The sequence below is a fragment of the Adiantum capillus-veneris genome, chromosome 15 (assembly GCF_014529385.1).
Source record: "Adiantum capillus-veneris isolate H3 chromosome 15, ASM1452938v2, whole genome shotgun sequence".
Lineage (NCBI taxonomy): Eukaryota > Viridiplantae > Streptophyta > Polypodiopsida > Polypodiales > Pteridaceae > Adiantum > Adiantum capillus-veneris.
Genome location: NC_140945.1, coordinates 82,347,334 through 82,363,368, shown reverse-complemented (window position 1 = coordinate 82,363,368; position 16,035 = coordinate 82,347,334).

Below are 16,035 nucleotides of genomic sequence, written 5' to 3'. Positions count from 1 at the left end.
TCCGGACGTAATGGAGCTGTCCAATTTTCCAAATTACTCACTCTTTTTCTGATGTTTTTCTGTGTAATCTTCTCCGATGAGTGAAGCCTCAGCTTAACTTTGTGGTTGTATCTGGTGTATTTCTCAAATACTGTGTAAACTATTTGCCCCATTGGTGTTGTCCCAAGCTCATTTGTATCTAAACATCAGAAATTCTTCTCTTTTGACTTGTGTTTTTGGGGGTGTGTGTGTGTGTGTGTGTGTGTGTGTCTCTGTGTTGAGTGGGCAAGTGGGAAGTCTCTCTCCTCTCACTCCATTGGTGTGTTCCCTGTTTTGGCCAGGTGGATTGTGTAAGCCGAGTGGTGCCCCATAGTGTGTGTGTGTGTGTGTATCATTCCAAGAGTGTGTGTCGGGTCGTTATAGAGGCGTTCTGTGTGTTTTCATCCCACTCACATTCTTTTGGCGCCCCCACGGAGGATCTTCTTCGAGTACCTTTTGGTTCGAGCTTCAAGCTTCAAGATTCGGGATTACAGGTTGCAGACTACAAGTTACAGGTTACAGGGACAGGTACAGGTATAGGTGATTCACACAGGTACATATAGCTGGAGTACAGTGATATACTAGCAGTGGTGTCACTTGCAGTTGTCGTAGGTATACATCATTTGGCGCCTGTTTGAGCGCATTGTCTACTGGTATTGTACATTACTTGTGGAAACTGCCATTCTACGCCTTTGTGGAGCCATATTTGGTTTTATTTGGCAGTCCCAGCCATTTCTGAGACTTGGTCTAGAAGATAGTCATTTCTGAGACTTGACTATACGAGATTTGCATAAGCCTTCATGTGAGGGTCGATAGCGTGAGGTTTTATTGAGCTGGGGGATTCTCAAATGTGGAGATCCTTTCGGTGATACAGGTAGCTGGAACACCCTTTTCATGACCTTGCCATAGGCTATGTATTAGTAATTCCTATTTGATGCTCGGGTTCTATTTTTGCAGTTTATGCATACATATACAGTCTATATTTTGGGTTCTTATTGCTCTACTTCTGGGGAAACTCTGTCAAAGTTATGATGGCTAGTGTTTTGGTCTTTCAAGCCATTTATACTATTATGATGTTGAAATTCTGGCAAAATCAAAGGATAAGTCAGACGGACGAGCTACTAGACATTTTCCCAATAGTAGATGTGTGGCACAAAAGAAAAAATCTGGGACAAGGTTATGTGGATGGTGGAGCCCAAATATGCGTCATAACACACTCATGCGTTGAGAAGATGGGTCTCACAGTGACTGTGGTGTCAGGCTTCTGGATTAGATTGGCAAACCATCAAAAAGTAAAATGTTTGGGTGTTGTAAAGAGCTTAGAGATGGAGGCGTATGATGCAAAGGAGGTGGTTGATTTTCATGTGATGCCAGCGGGGTTGGGAGCATATCCTATTATACTGGGTAGACCATGGTTACGTGCAGTGAGAGCTATTCAAGATTAGCGACGTGGTACGATTAGCCTCTATGGAAAGACAGGTGCCAAGAAGCTTTATAATATGGACACAAGGAAACGGTTGGAGGAGCTTTATGAAGATGAGGATGAGTGATGAAGACTATTCCACAGTGTTTGATGAGGACAATGATAGCACTACCAGCAGTGATGAGGATGCTGATGTTGCAATTCTTTTGATGGATAAAGAAATCCAGGAGTCTGGTTTAGTTGCATTTGCGAATGAGGTTGAAGATGGAAGTGAAGGGCCTTATGAAGTGATTGAAGGGCTGATGCAAACCAAGGTTGAATTGTCAAAGAAGCAGTAATTGATGAAACAAATGATAAGTGGAGACCTCTGAGCTATGGAGAAGGAGATATATTTGCACATGCTGGCTAGTTTTCCTGATTTGTTCATTACCTCATATGAAGAGATCAGAGGGTTCAAGGGCTAAGAGATGCATATAAAGCTGAAGGAAGGTGCTAAGCCAGTGCGGAAAAGGCTAAGAAGGATGGGTCAAGAGCAGATGGCAGCCTTGCGGGAAGAGGTGGACAAGTTATTGAAGGCAGGGTTCATAGTCCCTGTGGAGACCACAGAATGGGTGAGTCTAGTAGTAGTCAGTCCAGAGAAGGATGGAAAGTGGAGTATTTGTGTAGATTTTAAGCCCTTAAATGCAGCCACTAAGAAAAACCCATATCCTCTTCCATTCATTGATCAGATCTTGGATTTAGTGGTGGTAGGTTATGAGAGGTAGAGTGTGTGTGATGGTTTTTCAGGCTATTTTCAATTGAAGATTTCTCTTAAAGACAGCACAAAGACAACTTTTATTACCCCATGGGGCTACTATTGCTATACGGTATTGCCATTTGGGTTGTCAAATGGACCATCTTCTATCAAGAGAGAGAAAATTGGGTATTGGCACCATTCTTTGGTAGTTGTGTTAAAGCTTTTATGGACGACTTCTGCGTCTACAACAGTAGGGCTGAACACCATGAGAAGCTGCAGATGGTTTTGGCTCGATATGATAAATGTAGAGGAAAACTAAATCCCAAGAAATGTCATCTAGCACAGCCAAGGGTGAAGTTATTGGGCCATATGGTGTCAGAAAATGGCATTGAGGCTGATCCAGAAAAGGGTAAGTCTATTATTCTTCTTCCATCACCTACGAGTACGAAGCAATTGGAAACCTTTATACACAGAGTGAAGTACATGGCACGCTTTATTCCATTGTCTTTGCATCTTCTTTATCCATTACAGCAAGTGGCAAAGCATGATCCATTGCAATGAGATGACAAGTGTGAAGAAGTGTTTCAAGAGGTGTTAGGGGGGTAGTCAGCCATGCAGGCTCCTGATTGGGAGAAAGTGTTTTACGTAAATCCATCAGTAGGGGATGATGCCATTGGAGCCATTCTATTGCAAAAGGGGAAGGGCAGCCATTATATGAGGCCAGTGTATTGTGAAAGCCGAGTGAAGTTGGTAGCAGAGAGAAAATTTTCGAAAGTAGAGCTAGTGATGGCCAGTGTAATATTTTCTTGTCGATGATTTCATCACTACTTGCTACCACAACCTTTTTTTTTCTTGACGAGTTACATCTTTTTGCCACAGTTAATTAATGGCACTAACATGTCAAATGTGGTCAAGAAGTGGGTAATTGAGTTGCAAGAGTTTGAGTTCTCTTTTATAGTGGAAGACAGTACAAGGGCTACCCTAGCTGATTTGTTGACGTACAAGGAGAATCCCCTTCTTGTTAAGGAAGAGGTGGTGAAAAAGGTAGTTGAAGAAGTGCCACAGATCAGAAATGCACATGTTTTGTTCTTTGATGGCTCATACAGAAAGAGCCATGATGCGGCTTCAGAGGGTATAGCACTTTATGATCCAGAGGGGAAGCTAGTATGCAAGAGAGGGTTCAAAATTGGATGCTCATAGTAACAATGAGCCTGAATATGCTACATTGGAAGCCGGATTACACATTTGTTTGAAGCATGGGGTTAGAAGGTTGAGCATAAAAGGTGATGCTTTGTTAATTGTGAAGCAAGTGCTGGGTGTGTGGAAGAGCAAGAACACCTCATTGAAGGAAATGTGTTTCAGAATTAAAGGCCTGTTAAAAAAGTTTGAAGCATGGAGCATCAGACACATTGAATGTGCTCTAAATTGCAAGGCACATGAAGCAGTTCAAAGCATGATTAGGAAGCTATTTGTGTTGAGGACCAATTTACCTCTTTATCATGGCCGGGAAAGTTTGGCTCAAGCAGAGGAGTTTTTGCTAACAAAAATCATTCCAAAGGAGATTCAGAAGTCTAAGAAGTATGGTTTTGTGCATAGAGTATACAGGTACAAATTGATTGGTGATGTCTTATACATGAAAGGCGATGATCTCGTGTTGAGACGTGTACCTTGGCGGGAGGAGCTTTACAGAGTGTTGGAAGAGAATCATGAAGGCGCATGTGGCGGATATTTTGCTCTAAAGATCACCTTGCATAAGATCTTGCAAGAGGGGTATGTATGGCCTAGTTTGCACAAGGATTTTCACCATTGGTGTAGGTCTTGCAATAGGTGTCAAGAATTTGGGAAGAGAGTGTTGAAGCCAAAGCTACAAAAAACCATTATGGAATTTAATGTGTTTGAAAAGTGGGGGATTGATGCAATAGGCCTGTTACCTATCACAACCAGGGGTAAATGCTATATTTTGACTGCAGTGGACTATCTCTCTAGATGGGTAGAGGCTATAGCAGTAAAACAGATCACTGCAAAGGATGTGGCAAAATTTGTGTATGATGAAATATGTTACAAGATTGGGGTGCCACTGGAGCTACTTTCAGATAAGGGGCCTGGCTTTAGAGCTAAACTGCTAGATTTTTTATGCGCAAAGATGAAGATTAGGCACCAGGATACCACTCCTTATTACCCGCACTGTAATGGCTTAAATGAAAGATTCAATGGTGAGTTGGTGCAAATTATTTCGAAAGTGACAGAGCACCAAGGAAAGAATTGGGATTTGGAATTGCCTAGTGCATTATGGGCTTACCGTACTTCGGTGAAGACAGGTACAGGGTTTACTCCATTTCATCTGGTATATGGAAAGGAAGCACTATTGCTTGTGGAGGTAGAGTTTCCTGCAATAAAGATGTTAGAGAAGTTGCTTGGGCCGCCTAGTGATGCATTCAAAGAGAGGCTCTTGCAGTTACAAGAGGTTCAGTTGGATAGGATGAGCGCATTGGAGCATTATGGACAGATGCAGGATAAGGCTTTGGCAAAAATAAATGAAAAGGTTAAAAGTAAGGGTATCAAGAAGCATGACTTGGTTTTGCGCTACAACAGTAAGCTGGAAAACACCTTCCAGAAGAAGTTTCAAATTAAGTGGGAAGGCCCTTTCAAGGTAGTGGAGTGTTTCCCGAATGGTACATATCAGTTGGCTAACCTGGATGGAATTCTGCATAATTCAAGGGTCAATGGATTGCGTCTTACATTATATCATGCCAGGTTAATGAAGGTGGAGCAAGAAGAGTTGTCTATGGAGCAAGTAATGTTGGTGAGGGATGAGGAAACTTGTGACGCGGCGAGTCTCATATCGCTTTTTTCTCTTGCTGATCATGAATGATCTAGCAGGCTAGGGGATGGGCAAATTATGTCAAGAGTTTTTTGGAGCAAGGGATTACGCGTATGTACATACACATGCATGGTGCATCAAATAAAGAATTTCCCATTTTCCAGAGCCAAGTGGTTACGTGGGGCCCACATGTGTACAGGTAGGACAACATTTACATAGTGCATCGATTTTCACTATCACCAGTACCATTGTGTTTTTTCTACAATAAGAAGGAGTTGGTAGCGTGTAAAATGTCTCAAGGAAGCTATCCGCAGGCCGACGACATGAGGTAAGCAGGTGCGTCAGATGGCATCTAGTGGCGTCACGAGATCAAATGGGGTCAATAGTTGCACGTGGATAAGTACGAACACAATGTGGGTGTTTTCTTGTGATAATTATGCAAAAAGGTCATCATGAGGACCATCTTTTGTCTCCACTTCACGTGGTTGCGGAATGCATTATTGGAAAAAGTTGAGTGCCAGGTGTGCGGATGGATGCAAAAAGGTGACAACTATGCACTGTGAGGTCAGTTTTTGGCATGTTCGGGGTCCGTTTGAGGTCATCTAAAAGGCCAAGGGTGCCCAAGTAATAAAGCTAAGTGTGGGAACTGAAAAAATAGAGAGAGGACCAGAAAAAATGTGGAGAAGAGAGGAGGAACAGCCGAAACTGTGTTTTTGGGGTTTTTGGAGCCTGTTTTGGCCGTAAACTGCTCATCCGAGGTCGCGGATTTGAGCAATTTGACATTGTAGACTGGGGTTTTGAGCTGTTCCGGACGCGATGGCGCTGTCCATTTTGCCAAATTCCTCACTCTTTTTCTGATTTTTTTCTGTGTAATCTTCTCCGGTGAGTGAAGCCTCTTATTAACTTTGTGGTTGTATCTAGTGTATTTCTCAAATACTGTGTAAACTATTTGCCCCATTGGTGTTGGCCCAAGCTCATTTGTATCTAAACATAAAAAATTCTCCTCTTTTGACTTGATGTTTTGGGTGTATGTGTGTGTGTGTGTGTGTCTGTGTTGAGTGGACAAGTGGGAAGTCTCTCTCCTCTCACTCCATTGGTGTGTTCCCTGTCTCGGCTAGGTGGATTGTATAAGCCGAGTGGTGCCCCATAGTGTGTGTGTGTGTATCATTCCAAGAGTGTGTGTCGGGTTGTTATAGAGGCGTTCTGTGTGTTTTCATCCCGCTCACAACGGTTTAAAAGATTGTTGAATAGTTCATTGAGTAGATAGTATTAGTGTTATGTAAATGAATTTGAGATATTGAGAGAGAAAATATAATCTCTTCTTTTTAAATAGTTCACAAAAGACATGTTCAATAAAGTTTAATGAATAAAAGATAGTTCGATTATAGATAAGAAAGTGAAAATGTAGTCAAAAATTGATGTTTTTATCAATAGCAATGTTTTATTTCATCTTTTTTAGCCTAAAATACATGGACAAGCTTAAAATAAGTTTAAAAAGTTGTGGAGACCTAAAATTAGACTTTTTATGAGTCGTAATCTAAAAGCTGCATTTTTTGCCAAAAGAAGAGGTTTTTCGCAATTCTACCGCAATGCCTTGTACATCAAACCTGTTTTCGTCCTTTTGAGTACCTCAAAGTCTACATTCTAAGGTTGTATGAGAAATTTAGGGTAGCCTACAAGCAACAACATGTTAGCTTATAAACAAATATATACATGTGATATCTCTTTTGGTTGATCCAACCAAGAAGTGATTGTACTCTTTTATGATGGTACAAAATTATGTTTTCTAATTTGATTATCATGTTGAATTTATTCCACGTGTTTGTTTTTTTGGCTATTTTGTAGACGTTGAGGCAGTCGGGGGTAGGCAAATAGAGAAGAAACCTCTAAACACCCTCAAGGCTCCCGTGCTGCTCAATTGGGGCTGGGGCAACTACAAACACACAAGACAAAAACAAACCCATAGCCAAAACCAACAAAAGAAAAGACCACCACCTAGTTATGGATGCAAACTAGGATGCAAATAGTATGTAGCCAAACGTGCAAAGAGAGGAATGCAAAATTGCAACACAAACACACACCAAACACATTCCTTCACAATCGTAGGGATTTGAAAGAGAGCAAGGTAAAAAGGACAAATCAACTTGAACAACTATATCTTGGACTAAAATATTAGATGCTTCTATGCTTAGAAAAAGTAGAGAGACGACACAAGGCTTGATCTTATTGCCATTATACCATTGTCTTAGGGTTATGGGAGCCCTCTCACCGTATTAGTATCTTTCAATTAGTCATAAGAAAACAATTCAACAACCCCCTTAAAACCACAAAGCATGAAAGGATACAATTAATCTTGAGGAAAAGCTCACCTTGTACAAGCCATTGAGCCAGCTTGCCGAGTTGATTTTGGAGAGAAGAGGTGTAGCCATTGTACACAATTGCACCCCAAACTATCAATCTTTTTTACAAGAAAGTGGAACCTATAAATGTGATGGTGGAGAGTACGGAATCGCTCAATTCCTCTCAACAACCTCAAAGCATCTCTATGCAGATATGAGTATAATGTGATAGAAGCTCTCAAAGCTTACAATCTCCTCACATAACTAGGGTTGGAGAGTGCTATGCTAGATGTGAAATGGATCTCTTTTACAAAGAAGAGAAGGGTTCTTTTTATAGATTTTTGGAAGCTCCAATAGGATTAAGCTGAATCAATTTTATTAAGAGAGACATGGATTATGATTTCTTTCTAATTTGAAATGAGAGTGGGTCTCTCTTATCCTTTAAGTCACTCACATGAATGTGGGCTCAAGGAGAGAGATTTATTGAGGTTGAAAGAAGAGAGTTTTGAGTGAGTAACTTGGGAGTTCCTACTTTAGTGAATAATAGAGGGTGCATTCTTTTATAGAGCATGGTAATGGTTAATGTTAATATACACTAAAAAATTAATGTTATAATTTACAATAAGTACAATGAGTTTGATGGTAAAAGGAGATGGTGAATGCAGTGGGAAGCCTTGACATGGTGAAGCCTTGAAGAAGCTTGGACTTACCTTGTGTAGATTGTCAATAATGACTCCCACTCCTCTTCTTCTTCTCTTCTTCTTTTCTTTACACCTTCATTGCCGATGTCGATCACCCATTATGAAAATGACGATTTGGTGACAAGAGTTTCTGAGGTTAATCATGGCCTACATGCTGAATTTTATGTACATAGAGCAGTGGTAAGATGAAATTACAATTTAAAGGTAATAGAGAGAGACGTGGATATGGTGTATATATATGTAGAGTTCATATGAGAGCTAATTGAGGTGAGAGGGGGGGTTAGTGGTGAAGAGGGGGAAGGAAACCATGGAAGGTTCAAGTTTGAGTGAGGGATAAAGAGGAATGAGTGTGTGTGTGTTTGCGCAATGCATCCAAGACTGAGCCCCTATATGATTCATATCATGATACAAAGAATCCAAGCTATACTTACACATGCATGGAGGAGAATCATTGATGAATAAATAAATATATACATGGTGGGACTAAACTATTTATGGACTTTGGCTTAATGAGCACATGGTATTTGAATTATGAGTACAACACAAAAAAATTATGGAAGAACTATGGATACGGAAAAACATACTAGAATCATATGATATGGTCCCTCTTTTGTAATATTTTGGGTGAAAGAGGAAAAAATATGCACATAAATGAAATTTATATAATAAAAGTGACTAAGGGAGTAGAAGCCAATTTTTTCGTTTTCACAAGGGTGAGGGTGAAAATGTGGGGGTGATTTGTGTAGGACAAAAAAAATATTTATGAGATTAGAGGATGTACATTTGGGCAACACATCTATACTTATGGTGCAAGAGGATGAAAGAAGGCATACACAGGTCTAATAAAAACACACACCTAGGTATAACTATTTAAATAAAACACCAAAATAACAAAAAATATCCCTATATTTAGGCCCTATATACAATGATATATTTACACACAAATGGACCATAGCCTAATGACTAGCTAGTTGATGGTTTTAAGGAGATGTGGGGAAAGTACCCTAACTCACACATGCCTATGTACAATGAAAGTGTGAGGATAGCCACAGTGTTTGAGTGATTTTGATAGGGTGAGGTAGCCAACTATGGAAATTCCAAATAGCCAAAAAAAGTCTATCATTAGCCCCCCTAGATAATGGTACATTTATGTACCATTTATCCAATTGATTAAGTCACAAAGATATATCTTGTAAGGCTTATAACGTTTGTCTTTGTTTGCTTTTATCTTTCTTGAAGCACCTGTGTTGTACAATTAGAAACCCTTGTGTGCTATGAAAGATTGTCTCCAAAGCCAATAGCATGATGCAATGAAATGGTTGAGTAGACCACCTCCAGTAAAAAAAATTTATAAGCACCCCCCAGGATCAAAGATCTTGAAGTTTATTTCCCACATAAAGATGTATAGTATGGATTCACTTACTAAATTGGTTGAAGAAAATTGTAGCTCATATTGTTGTCCATCATTGCTTCCACCACTATAAATGTGATATAAAAGGTAGGTTGCTCTTTCTCTTGGGTAAAGTTGATGTATCTACTACGATCTTCAAGAGCCTGGATGACCATATCTGTGGACTCTATATCATAAAAGTCATTTAACTTGGGTAGGTGCATCAAGTCAAAAACTCCATGACCCTCATAATTTAGAAGAGCTTGAGCCATGCCTCTAGCTATAATCTGAAGGTGTTGCAAAAAGTTTATCACATAAGTAGACAATAGATCAAGGTTCCTATTGCTGCCAACACCTTTCAAGAGAATAGATTTTGGTAAGGACCTACACAAGCTCCACACGTAGCAGTTTTTTCATCTATGAAGAAGACCAAAAGAATCACAATGTGAGACCTCCATACACCAAAGAACTAGATGTAAAAGGTTTGGAAACATTCGCTATCAATCACCAAGTGTTCATGTTCTCCAAAACTTAAGAGGGTATGATGCCTAGGATGAAAGGCGTATTTTAAGACAGGAGAGATTGATTATGCACAGATGAAAATTTTAAGCTGGTTAGAGCTTTAAAAGGTTGGATTTTATTGCTAGGAGATTGTTCCATGAATGAAAAGCACCCCACTAACACACCATTGGACATAATAATACTCTTTTGGATAGTTTCCTTTAATGATCCTATTTTTTGCTACTCTCCCATATTCGCCATCCACTTCTAAGCCACCTGCTTGACAAGGTCTAAACTTATCACGTTGTAATCACTTAAAAGTTGATGGATTACTTTCTAAACTTTCTTTTCTGGAAGGAAGAACCTTTTTGTTGGGTACAAAGAGATATTACTTCTTGTATGGTAGGGTCTTCCATGGTTAGCATACTTGGTTCATACCAAGTATTTTTGAGGTTGGATAAGGGGAAAGGGGAACACACACGACACAAAAATAACACACCTCTCTATAGCCCAAGATAATCATTACACCCCTAACCACTAGAGTTCACCTTCAAAACTCAATAATCTCACAAGCAAACCACCATTTTCACACAATTACACACACGTACACGTTGTGAGAACAAACACTATCAATCACCATGTGCAACCTAATTCACTACCTTCACCACACACACAACCTCTTCGAAATCCCTCTGTGCACAACAAATCATCGGGGGGGCACAACTATTGACACACATGCACACAAGTAAGAGAAGAGAAGGTGAAAGGGGAAAATCAACACCAATTGTGCAACAATGATGACTTAGCTTGTGAATAAAACCATATACATGATAGATCCAAGCCGGTACACCCTTTACGAGGGAAAAACAATCAATTTGTAGCCCTTTAGCTCCGCGTTGTTGGAAAGTGTGAGGTCTAGCTTGGAAGGTGCAAAGCCTCTGGCTGTGAGAGTTCGTGATGAGAGTCACAAACCCTTTGCGAGAAAGTGTTTGTGGAGAATCACCAACCCTCTTTCTAAGGGTGATAGAGAATCTAAGAGCGTTCATGACAGCAAAGTCACAAACCCTCTTTCCTATCGTGCTTGGAAATTGCTTGTTTTCGTAGTCGAGAGTATGATGAGAGGATCATCAAATCACATTCAGTTTCACTTCAAAAGACCATTGAAAAACACTAATGTTTCAGCCATGAAACCTTGATGCTCATACAAGCACAATTCTCAATCAAAACCTAAACCTCACTACAACACTAAATGAAGATATCGACGCGCCTATATCGACGGCCATGCCTTTCCACGCGTATATCGACGACATTAGCGGGCATCGCTATACGCGTCGCAATGTCCGTCGATATACGCGTGGAAAGGCTTTATTTGCCACGCGTATATCGACGCCAAAAAAATTGGGGGGAAAAAGCAAAACCTGCGCGTAAGGGCCATTTTTGCCTGCTCGGGTCTTAGCCGAAACCTGCTGCGCAGGTATTATGTCCATCTCCACCCTCCCCAAACCCTCTCTCTTGATCTCTCTCTCTGTCTCTCTCTACCTCTACATCGTGTGTGTGTGTGTGTGTGTGTGTAGGAAAGAGAGAGAGAGAGAGAGAGAGAGAGAGAGAGAGAGAGAGAGACAGAGAGAACGGTGTGTGTGTGTGTGTGTGTAGGAAAGAGAGAGAGAGAGAGAGAGAGAGAGAGAGAGAGAGAGAGAGAGAGAGCGGTGTGTGTGTGTGTGTAGGAAAGAGAGAGAGAGAGAGAGGTGTGTGTAGGAAATAGAGAGAGAGAGAGAGAGAGAGAGGTGTGTGTAGGAAATAGAGAGAGAGAGAGAGAGAGAGAGAGAGAAATGTGTGCGTGTGTAGGTAATCAAAGAGAGAGAGAGAGAAAGAGAGAGAGAGAATTAATGTATGCTTAGGAAATTAAAACTAAAGAAAAAAAAATTAAAGAGAGAAATGAAATGAAATGTTATATTAACGTCTTCGAAAGGCCAAAGTGACCTATGAGACATGAGACAAGAAAGTTACAATGTGATGGATCTGATACAAAGTCAGAGTAAGAAGATGACAAAATAAAATATTATGGAATCCTAAACTGCTGGGTGTGGACTAAACGGCTAAACGAGCTAGTTGGGATAGGTAGATCTCCTCCATGGTCAGTACTCTGACCGGACGTTGTGCATGTCGAGCCAAAGTGACCTAGCTAGATCCTCTGATGCAGCCTTTGTCGATGTTGTGTAGTCATCCGCAGTCGTGAGCATCTAGATCTCCCTAGATCAGTCGCTCGTTCGATCATTAGAGAGATAGGGAAGTAGAGAGCGAGAGAGTGAGAGAGAGAGAGAGAGAGGTAAATAGAGAGAGAGAGTGATAGGAAATAGAGAGATAGAGAAAGAGAGTTATATATATATGTATATATATATATATATATATATATATATATATATATAATAGAGAGAGAGAGAGAGAGAGAGAGAGAGAGAGAGAGAGAGAGAGATAGGGAAGTGGAGCTCCAGGAGTTATGGTAGAGAAATAGGAAAATAGAGAAATAGAGAGAGATAGGAAAATAGAGAAAGAGAGATAGCGAGAGCGAGATCGAGAGAGAGAGAGAGAGAGAGAGAGAGATAGCGAGAGTGAGAGCGAGAGAGAAAGAGAGATAGCGAGAGCGAGATCGAGAGAGAAATAACGAGAGATAGGGTACGTAGACAGAGAAGAAACTATGGAACTAAAAGAGGCAAAGGGGTTTTGCATGCTACATGCATTGCCATGTACACCTGGGAGTGCACATATGTGTCTACCCATATAGGATTTGACCAATAAAGACGAGATTTTGACCCGGTGTTCCTGATCTCCGTACACCTCTGGTCCGAGGTGTACAGAGATTGGGCAAGACTAGAGAATGCGAGGTAGTTTACATTGTGAGGAGTATATATATATATATATTAAAACAGCATTCATAATCATTGTAGATGGCAACGTCATCAACTAACATGGAGGAAAAGATTGCATGCTCGTGCACGCTCTACAAGTATCAAATCCTGCACAAGCGTAGGATATGTAATGAGCATGTGCACAAGTATGGAGAGTTTTCTAGAGACACCGTACAGAATCTGCGATACGAATCCTACGGAACGGGCATTGATTTCCGCGATATAGTACCTACATCTGAGAGAGAGAGAGAAAAAAGATTATGCGTGAAGGTCCGACCAATATAGAGCCACGGATGGAAGCAGAAAAGGGCTTACAGACAGAAGACGACGGCATGGAGGAGATGTTGGATGCCTTCTTACAGACAAGCGAGGAGAACGCGAATGAAGCAGCACCAGAAGCCGTGCGCCTATCTCCTGAAGACATGTTGAGAAAGTTGGCACGTCAACCAATCTATGAAGGCGCCAAAATATATGTGCTTCGTACTTGTCTGGCGTTTTTTAATCTTCAGTCAGTGTATGGGTGGTCAGATGCAAGGGTCACTGCTTTGTTTAGGTACATAATTTACAAAAGATATTTTCCGATTGCAACGGTGATGTGCTCGGAGAGCTTTAATTTTAATTTAATGTGGCTTAAACAGGTTATTGCGGGAGCAACTTCTCCCGGCTGGCAATGAAATGCCCCCCTTTGCCTTGGCCTGATTCATGCTTTGATATATGCAGGACTAACAACTTTGGGATACAATGCATGTCCAATTTGCGGGCAGTCTTTGGATGTGCGCTATTCTACCTCTCTTCGAAAGACAATTTATCAAGGCCGCCACCGTTATCTTCCAGATGGCCATCACTTGCGCGAAGGCCAGCTTGTTCGCGTCGAATGTTGTCCAATGCATGTACAAGAGTGGCATCGCCGATGGGAGCAACATGAGGGGCAACCTGTTCCAGGAATGAAACGTTTGTCCATTCTCCATACGTTGTCGTATTGGGGTGATCTACTAATTAACCATTTGCTGGATCCAATGCATATATTCAAGAATGTGGGAGAGCTCCTCTGGAAGACAATCATGGGAATGAAAGACAATCGAGCTTCACGAGATGATTTGCAGTCAGTTGGAAAGATGCCAGAGCTGTGGCCTTTCACCAATGCAGCTGGTCAAACAAAACTTCCAAGAGCGCCATGGGTATTGCTAAAAAACGAAGAGCGACAAGTAAAAAGGGTGATTTCAGAGTTCAGGACACCAACAGGATATATGCGATGTCTCAAGACAGCATTCACCCATGACGATCAACTGCCAGGGTTGAAATCGCACGACTGGCATAAGTTTTTGCAATTAATTCTTCCAATTGCGATCAAGGGGTGTTTAACGGAGGAAGTGCGGACCTGCATATACAAGATTTCAGAGCTAGTGCGGTGGATCTCTTCCAAGGAGATACGGTAGGAATCTATTGCAGTCGCAAGGGCTAACTCCATTGAGGCAGTTTGCATGATTGAGAAGTATCTACCCACGAGCTGCCTAACTATCCAAATGCACTTGCTTGTCCATGTAGTAGATGAGGTTGCAGTGGCAGGTACAGTCCACAGCCGTTTGATGTTCTTTCTAGAGCGGTTCATGAAAACACTAAAGGGTTTTGTTCGCCAAAAAGCGCGTCCAGAGGGGAGCATGGCAGAAGGATGACTGGTGCAAGAGTCTCTTGTATTGACGACCAAATTTCTATCCGTTTTTGACCCAAAAATTCCTCGGACACCTTGGGAGGCACACGATCCTAGTGCCTCCAAGCTCTATACTGTACAGTGAGATGGTTCTCTTGACATGGATAGAGTCGGGACTGAGATGCGACAGCGGATTCGCCAGCTCGTGGAGATGCAGTTTTTGACCAGCATTCTGACGTCTTGGGATCAGCAAGAAAAGGAAAAAGTCACTTACATAGTGGAGACCATCCTGAGAGAGTACCAGCCTACTCTGGGTTCTTCCATTGTTTCGGCGCGGTGGATCAAGGGTGTTGCACACGACACCATCAAACATCGACGAGATGTAGCTCGGAAGGCTTTCAGGACCGGCTCGCCGAAGCCTTCGGGCATCCCACACGAGACGTGGTTGCAGATCAGGGAGGATGAGCGGACAGCGGCCACGCGGTTCAGACAGCAGCGTGAGGCCGCGCAGGTACGACAGATGACTAGGGGGGCATCTCATCTTGGCAGCGGAGGCTTTGACACCTTTCGCTATGAGTTTGTGAGTTTCTAATCCAATCTTAACTATGGCGTTTTTTAAAACGCGATGAATCATGTATTCTTATTACTTTGATTTTTGTATAAACGCAGAATCTTGCGATGCATTGAGCTCCATCACGCGAGGAGGAGTCAGATGGATATCGCAGAGGTATCTATGAAGTATTGAATGATTTTAAAGCTTCAGGAGAGCCTGTAGACTGGGAGGCCTTATAGTCTCGCTGATCGCTTGAGGTGAGACGTTAATATGTGTGAGTTGATTTAATTAAGTCAGTATATGTGAAGTAATATCAATAATAATTTTGTGAGTTGTCCTATGTGCAGGTTGCGATGCCTAGTCATTAGTGGACCATATTTCATCTATATGCTTTGTGAGACACAGACACGCTTTTGTGTCTCTTTTTTGTACAAACAGTTAGTGTTCAGACAGTTATTGTTTCCCTTATGGTTATGATTATTGTCATTGTCATTGTATAGACAGTTATTGTTTCTCTTTCTGGTTATGCTTATGGTTATTGTTAATTTTGTTTATGGTTATGGTTATCTGCATTATGGTTTTGATCAAAGTGGTTATAGCCGGTTATGGTTTTAAGTTATGGTTATGCTTTTAAGTTATGGTTATGGTTCGTTATGGTTATGCTTTTAAGTTATGGCTATGCTTTTCAGTTGGTACGGTTGTCTTTAATTGGCCTTAAATCTCATGTGAGATCCTACATGGATAGCATGTAGGAGGCGTATACATGATATGGTTTTTTTTTAAAGTTTATGTAAAAACAAAGGGAACTCTGCCGAAATTTTTGCGCACGGGAGCATGGTTGATATTTTGGTGTTGCTTGCTTTCTTGGGCAGAGGGCAGGAAGTCTGGTTGTGGCTGTGTCCATCTTTTAACTGGGCACAGGCCAGGCTACCTGCCCTCTGCCCAAGAAAAAATTTTTCTGCTATGCACGTCGCTATCCGCGTCGCTAATAGCGACTGG